Source organism: Galeopterus variegatus, unplaced genomic scaffold, assembly GCF_000696425.1.
Source record: "Galeopterus variegatus unplaced genomic scaffold, G_variegatus-3.0.2 Scaffold598, whole genome shotgun sequence".
In the NCBI taxonomy this organism is placed as follows: domain Eukaryota; kingdom Metazoa; phylum Chordata; class Mammalia; order Dermoptera; family Cynocephalidae; genus Galeopterus; species Galeopterus variegatus.
The window spans coordinates 302,850-311,716 of NW_007726709.1; positions in this window are offsets into that span (position 1 = coordinate 302,850).

Below are 8,867 nucleotides of genomic sequence, written 5' to 3' on the forward strand. Positions count from 1 at the left end.
GACCCAAGTGAAACCCAAGAAGAGTCACCAGGAGAGACAAAGAAAAGAAGAGGATGTCTCTTTCCACAAAATTCATTTCAGAGTGATGGAAGAAGCATCTGCTCTATGATAATATTGGGGGACCTAATCACATCTCTCAGCATTGGACAGATCATCTAGGCAACAAGTTAACAGAGTAACCATTATTCTTTCAGAAGGAGAGAAGAAATCTAGGGTTATTAGAGGGTGGAGGGGGAGGGAATGGGGGATGGGGAGAGATTGGACAAGGGGCATAAAGAATAATTATGATTTGTAACAATATATATGCTGGTAATATTGATTTAATCAACATATCTCAATGTTCAACCCCCAAAATATGTATAATCGATTTTGATTCAATTATTTGATTAAATTATTATTTGATTCAAAAAAAAATTAAATAAATAAATAAATAGATGGTAGGAGGAGGAAGGTGAAGAAGTTTTAAATAGCTAATTTTAACATTGCCGAAAGTAGGGAGCCAACAGATCATTATCTTTTAAAAAAAGGGAAAATGGTATTTTGCAAATATATTATTATAAAGGTAACAACCAGAACAAAATATAAAACTCCCTGAATTTCAAGAGAAAGAGCTAGAGAGTGAAAGAGAAAGGAAAGCAGATGACCACATAGTGAATTACATTATAGTTAACAAACAAACAAACATATTGGTTTTTATCAATAATATAAATGGGCTAATCACATATTAAATGAAAGTATTTTCAAATTGTCAAACAAAGCAAAGTCTAACCCTATGTTACACATAAGACACACCTAAAACAAAGAGATTAAGAAAGTTTACAAACAGGTACTGGTCAGCTGCCAAAAAAAAATAAATTAAAAGAAGTTTACGGGCCGGCCTGGTAGCGCACTGCTACAGTGCGCCGCTTGGGAAGTGCGGTGGCGCTCCCACCGAGGGTTCGGATCCCACATACAGGCCGGCCGCTCACTGGCTGAGCGAGGGGCGGGAGCAACACCGAGGGTTGCAATCCCGTTACTGGTCACGAAAAAAGACAAAAAGGAAAAAAAATAAAATAAAAACTAAAAATAAATAAATAAATAGACAGATTTCTATAGAAATTCAAGTTTGTAACCAGAAACCCAGCAAAAAAGTACCAAGCCTGGGCCTGCCCGGTGGTGCACTGCTACAGTGCGCTGCTTGGGAGCGCGGCGGCGCTCCCGCTGAGGGTTCGGATCTCACATACAAACCGGTTCCCGCTCACTGGCTGAGCGAGGTGCGGGCGCAACACCGAGGGTTGCGATCCTGTTGCCGGTCCCGGTCCGGTATGGGCGCGACACTGAGGGTTGCGATCCGTTGCTGGACACGAAAAAAGACAAAAAAAAAAAAAAAAAAAAAGTTCCAAGACCAAATGCCCCAACCCTCTATGCCCATGAATGTCTTCCTCTGGCTGTTCATATTGTATCCTTTATAATAAAATGATCAAGACCAAATGCCCCAACCTCTATGCCCATGAATGTCTTCCTCTGGCTGTTCATATTGTATCCTTTATAATAAAATGATAACCATAAATCTAGCACTTTCCTGAGCTCTGTTAAGTTGTTCTTAGTGCATCAACCTAAGAGGGTTGTAGAAAGCAACCAATGTGAAGCCACTAGATAGAAGTGCAGGTGGCTTGGGGACACCCAACACTTGTGACTGGCCTCTGAAGTGAGAGCAGTTTGTGGGACTGAGCATTTTAACCTGTGGGGTCTGCACTAATTGTAAATAGTTAGTGTAAGAATTTAATTGAATTGTGTGATCCCCAGTTGGTGTCAGACAATTGTTGTTGGAATGTACTGCTAAAATCAAAAACAAGACAAGAATGCCCATTATTTTGATACAGACATCCCCATTGTTCAACTTACGATTTGACTTACTATTTCTCGACTTTACAATGGTGGGAAAACAATATGCATCCAGTAGAAACCATACTCAGAAATTTTGAATTTTGATTTTTCCCCGGTCTAGTGATATGTAGTACAATACTCTTTCATGATGCTGGGCAGCGGCAGTGAGCCACAGTTCCCAGTCACCCACGCGATCATGAAGCTAAACAACCAATGCTGTACTCTACAGTGTAGTGTATTCAACAGATTACATGAGATATTCAACACTTTATTACAAAATAAGCTTTGCATTAGATGGTTTTGCGCACCTGTAGGCTAACATAAGTGCTCTGAGTGCATTTAAGGTAGGCGAGGCTAAACTATGATGTTCAGTAAGTTAGTGTATTAAATGCATTTTCAATTTAACAATATTTTCAACTTACCATGGGCTTATTGGGAAGTAACCCCATTGTAACTGGAGGAGCATCTGTACAAGAAAAAACAAACAGAGCATAAGAATTGGAAAAGAAAAAAAAGATCACATTCATGTACAGATGATACACTCCTAGGAAACTGTCTATTATCAATGGAAAACCTCTTTTGAACAGTAAAAGTATTTTGTAAAGTAACAAGATATAAAATTAACATACAGAAATAAAGTCTTCATTGCACAAACAGTAACCACTTGGAAGAAATAATGGAGGAAAAAACAGACACATAACCAATGGATCAGAGTAGAGAGCCCAGAAATAAATTCATGCATCTACAGCCAACTGATCTTTGACAAAAGTGCCAAGAATACTTATTAGGGAAAAGATAGTGTCTTCAGTGGATATCCACATGCAGAAAACTGGATATCCACATGCAGAAAAATAGACCCCAACCTTTCACCGTATCCAAAAATCAACTCAAAATGGATTAAAGACTTAAATGTAAAACCTGAAACTATAAAACTACTAGAAGAAAACATAGGGGGAAAGATCCGTGACATAGGGCTCAGCAAAGAATTTTTAAATAAGACTTCAAAAGCACAAGCAATAAAAGTAAAAATGAGTTGGCTTACACCAAACTAAAAAGCTTTTGCACATCAAAGGAATCTGTTAACGAAGTGAAGAGACAACTTACAGAATGGGAGAAACTATTTGCAAACTATATTTCTGACAAAGGCTTAATATAAATAACTTATAAGGAACTGAAACAACTCAACAGCCCAATTGAGAAATGGGCAAAGGACCTTAACAGACATTTCTCCAAAGAAGACATGCAAATGACCAACAGGCATATGAAAAATGCTCAACATCACTAGTCATCAGGGAAATGCAAATCAAAACAGCAAGACACCACCTCACTCCAGTTTGAATGGCTACTATCAAAAAGACAAAAGAAAACAAGTGTTAGTGAGGATGTGGAGAAAGGGAATACTTGCACTCCGTTGGTGGGAGTGTGAACTAGTACAGACATTATGGAAAATGGTATGGAGGTTCCTCAAAAAATTAAAAGTAGAACTACCATTTTATCCAGCAATCCCACTGCTGAGTATATACCCAAAGGAAAGGAAGTCAGTACGTCAAAAAGATATCTGCACTCCCATGTTTATTGCACCACAATTTGCAAGATATGGAATCAACCTTAAGTGTCCAACAATGAATAAATGGTTTTTTGAAGTCAGTATGTCAAAGAGATATCTGCACTCCCATGTTTATGGCACCACAATTTGCAAGATATGGAATCAACCTTAAGTGTCCAACAATGAATAAATGGTTTTTAAAAATGTAATATATATACACAATGGAATACTATTCAGCCATAAAAAAGAATGAAATTCTGTCATTTGTAGCAACATGGATGGACTTGGAGGACATTATGTTAATCAGAGTAAGCCAGGCAGAGAAAGACAAATACCACGTAAACTCACTCATATGTGGACTCTTAAAAAAAAGTTGATATTATAGAGGCTGAGAGTAGAAAAGTGCTTACCAGAGACTGGGGAGGGGAGAGGAAGGAGAGGAAAAACAGGGTGAGACTGGCCAATGGGTACAAAATTACAATTAGGAGGAATAAGTTCTGGTGTTCTATTGCACAGTATGGTGACTACGGTTAACAGTTAATTTTTTTATATTACATAATAGCTTGAGGAGAGGCATCCGAATGTTTTTGCCCCAAAGAAATGATACATGCATGAGGTGATTTATACATAACTACCCTAACCTGATTATTACACAACATATATGTATCAAAACATCAGATTGAACCCCATAAGTATATATAATAACATGTCAATTAAAAATTTTTAAAATAATAATAAAAAAATAATGGAAGAGATCCCAGATTCCATTTAAATAGCAAAACAAACAAAACCAAATATAGGCACATATTAAATGAGAATCATGCAAAACTACACAAGGAAAACTATAAAACATTCAGAATAAAAAGTAAACTTGCAGTGATGCAAAAACATACCATGCTCTTGACTGGAAGATTCAATATCAGAAAGATATCAATTCTTTCTAAGTTAAAATTTATAAACTTGACATGATCCCAATAAAAAATTTTCAGGTTTTTTTTTTCCTGGAGCTAGAAAAATTAATTATAAAGTTATTTTGGAAAATAAATAAATATGAAACTAACCAGGAATCTCCTAAAAAAGAAAAGCAGTGAGGGACTAGTCCCTTCCTCCACTTAAAACGTGTGCAAAGCCCCTCTAATTAAAACAGTATGGTATTGGTGCATAAATAGATGTGCTAATGGAGCAAGATATAAAAGCCAAAGACAAACTCAAAGATATATGGAAATTTAGTGTTTGATAAATAGTGTTGGAACAACTAATAGCCTTGTGGATAAAGATAAAATTGGATCTATTCCTCATTCTTTATACTAGGATAAATTCCAAATGAGTCAGTATCTAAATATAAATAAATACATAGTAATAAAAATACTAGAGAAAAACATAGGTGAATTTCTTTACAACCTAGGAATGAGGAGGAGTTTTCTCACTATGATTTCATATTCAGATTTAATAAAACAAAAATGGATAAATTTGTCTACCTAAATATTTTTAAAATTTCATGCTCAAAATACCCTGGCCATACCAATGCCAAAAGTTAAATAAAAACTGAGGGCTGGCCCGGTGGCGCACTGCTACAGTGTGCCACTTGGGAAGTGCGGCGGCGCTCCCGCCGAGGGTTCGGATCCCACATACAGACCGGCCGCTCACTGGCTGAGCAAGGAGCGGGGGCAACACCGAGGGTTGCGATCCCGTTGCCGGTCACGACAAAAAGACAAAAAAAAAAAAAACTGAGACAAAATACTTGTCACTTGTATCACAAAAGGCCAATATCCCTACAAAAAGACAAAAAAAAAAAAAAAACTGAGACAAAATACTTGTCACTTGTATCACAAAAGGCCAATATCCCTAATATATAAAATTTGTCTAAATATTGAGAAGAAACTCAAATTCTAATCTAACAACCCATTAGAAAGATGGGAAAATCATAGAAAAAAAAAGAAAGTGCTCTTAAATATATGAAAAGATGCTCATTTTGCTCATGATATGAGAAATGCATATCAAAACTAAGCAGATACTATTGCTCATCCATCAGATTTGCAAAAATTCCCAACTTGACAACACTCTGAGTTGGTGAGACAGCATAGAAACAGCTACTTTCATGTAACATTGGTGGGAATGAAAAATCGTACAACTGCACAGGGAGATCTGACAATATCTAGCATCGTTACATATGCATTTACCCTTTGCCCAAGCAGCCCCTTTTCTAGGCATGTATACCTAAGACACATGGCAAAAACACGCGGTGATAGCACTCAAGACTATTACAGCATAATTTACAACAATAAAAGACTATAAACAGCCCACATATCTATCTACAGAGAGCAGGCGAATAAACAACAGTACATACATGCCCTGGAATACTGTTCAGCTGTAAAAAATAATGATGAATATCTCTACATATGCTAAAGAATGATCTCCAGGATAAAAGTAGAAAAAACATGCAGAAGAGCATATATGTGTTATATTCTTTGTGTAAGAATGGAAGCAAAATAAAAGTGTATGTGTGTGTGTTGGCTAATATACCCTCCGCCAGAAAAGTAAAATGGCGTTAAAGACCAAGATACACAAAATGGCACATAAGAAAGTTTCCCAGAAAACCCCCACCCAGAAAAATCCCCTAGCTGCCACATCACCTTCGCGCGCGAGCAATTTTGCCCGCCTATGAGAAAGTCCCAGCTCAGCTTTAACCCTGCTCGCTTCCCTCCCCTTCCTTCTTAGCCAATAGGAACCGTCCAGCTCAGCCTAACTGGATATAAAAGGCCCACCCCGACTCTCCCTGCTGCTGCTCCCACTTTCAACAGGGCAGCCGGCTTTTTCATTTTGCCTGCCTCATACACTTCAGTTGAGTCCCTGTCTCCTGGTGTGTCTCATTTTGCGCTCAGGCCGGGGTTTTTCCTTTCAGTGTGTATTTGGATCCCCGTACTAGCCAGCCAAAACAAAAAAAAGGCAAAAAATACACACACACACACACACACACATTTGCTTTCATTTCAAATTCCACCTAAATAACATCAAAGTGAATGCTAAATTAACTTGGAGGAAAAAAAAAAAAAGAAAATACATTGTGCTGTTTATATCTAAAAAAAAAATGCCTACCTTCATCTTGGCAGATGTTTGCCTTTGGTTCACATGTTGCTTACCAAAAGCTACAATTCTGTCCTGAATGTACACTCTTAATTTATTCACATTAATTTAATCAATTTATTAGTTTTCTTAGACCAGTCTGAATATCTCATATATGACTGTTTGGCTAAAGCTTTTTTCTTCTGTTTAAAAATTTGATGCCTATTTTAGGAACTAGGAAAAATATAAATTACTTCAATAGAAAGGCTGTGTTTAACTTAAAAAGAGAGAGAGAGACTTAAGAGATCTATCAACCAAATGCAATATGTAAATCTTGTTTAGATCCTGATTTAAATAAACCAACTATAAAAAAACATTTTGGGACAATTGGGAAAAAGTGAACATGGACTGGTCATTAGATGATATCAGAGAATTACTGTTAATTTTGCTGGGTAGGATAATGAAGTCATGGTTATGTTATGGTTATAAAATTAGTTTGTATATGTTAGAGATGTTTACTGAAGAATTTACAAGTAAAATGATACGATGTCTTGCATTGCTTTAAAATACTCCAGCAAAAGAAGAAAAAAGGGTGGATAGAGTTTATAAGAGCAATAGAATGTTGATAATTGTTGAAGCTAAGTGACAGGTACACGGAGGCTTATTATTCTATTCTCTCTACTTTATGTATATTTGAAATTTTCCATAATATAAAGGTATGAATTCCCTCACTCACATGTCTCCCAGATGAAGCCATTGAACTCAAAAGATCAAGTGTTAGATCACACAAAAAATTTAATATAAATTAAGTTACTTTCTTTATCTTGGAAGCCTTTTAACAGATAAAAGTTAAATTTTATGGAAATATAAAAGACCATTGTCCCAGTCTGTTAATCCCATATGCTTCCCACGAGAAGGATAAATAGTTATATGGCAGTTTTATGGGATCCAGAGCCTACTATAGGAACATTTCCCAAAGGGCTCTGAAACTGTTTTTACTCACAACACTTCTGACACCGGTGTGTAGGGTTTTCCCACACCAACAACCAGTTCTCCAACTCTCTGGACACCAGCTAGGTGTCCTACAATTCAATTCAATTCTGACACTAACTACCTGGAGTCATGCAGACCCAGCAAATTAAAGGCTCAGTCCCACAAGACTGCCCCCACTTCAAATGCTGGTTGGAAGTCGCAGCTTGCCACCTGTACTTCTGATCAACCAAGTATAATCGGGGGTTCCCACAACTGCCTCCTCAGTTTCCATAATTTGCTAGAACGGTTCACAAAACTACAGGAAATACTTATGTTTATTGGTTTACTCGAAAGGATAGTATAAAGGATACAAATGAGAGGTATACAGGGCGAGGTATGGAAGGGTCCTGAGCATAGAAGTTTCTGTCCCTGTAGAGTTTGGGGTGCACAACCCTCCTGGCACGTGGAAGTCTTCACCAGTTGCTCTCTAAACCCCATTGTTTAGGGTTTTTATGGAGGTTTCGTAGCGTAGGCATGAATGATTAAATCATTTCCCATTGGTGATCAATTCAATCTCCAGTACCTCTCCCCTCCCCAGAGGTTGGGGGATGGGGCTGAAAGTTCCTCTGGCAACCAGCCTCCACCCTGAAGCTAAGTAGAGGCTCACCAGGAGTCACCTGCTTAGTATAAATTCAGGTGTGGTTGAAAGGGGCTTGAAGTTTGGGGAAGAGGTCTATAGATGGACCTCTTAAAAGGGGTCCAGTCTATGAGAGTATTAATTAGTATTAACCTTGTGAATCTTCACAATTGAGGAGATGCTCCATAATCTGGAAGACAAGATAACCTACTCTGTGGTGCCAGTCAGCCTCCTTCCCTAGTAACCCCAGTATTTGCTCAGTGGATTCATAAAGCAGGCCCAACCATATGGCTTCCCCTTACCAGAGTTAACATGTTTATTGCCATTATGGATGCCCATTTTGCCAGCAACTGTGACTAACCCTTAGCCTCTCAAACTGGGAGACAGCCAGGCACCTGGGGGCAGGTTGATTACATCATAAAGAGAAAGTGATTTGACATCCTCTGGTATAAACGCTTATTCTGATTTGGATGTGTTTCCCTGCTCTTTCAAGTAGCTGGTAGAACCACTGCCCAAGACTTAAGTGCTTTTACATAGTTCTTGTATCTCATACTTATGAATAATGTTAATTTAAATGTTAAAAAGACACCCAAACATGTTTTTTACATATGGAATCCTATTAGACATAAATTTATTTTATTCTTTTTTTTTTTTTTAATTTTTATTTTGTCAATATACACTGTATATGATTATTATGGCCCATCACCGACACCTCCCGCCCTCCTCCCTCTCTCCCCTCCCCCCCAAGAATGTCCTTTCCGTTTGCTTGTTGTAACAACTTCA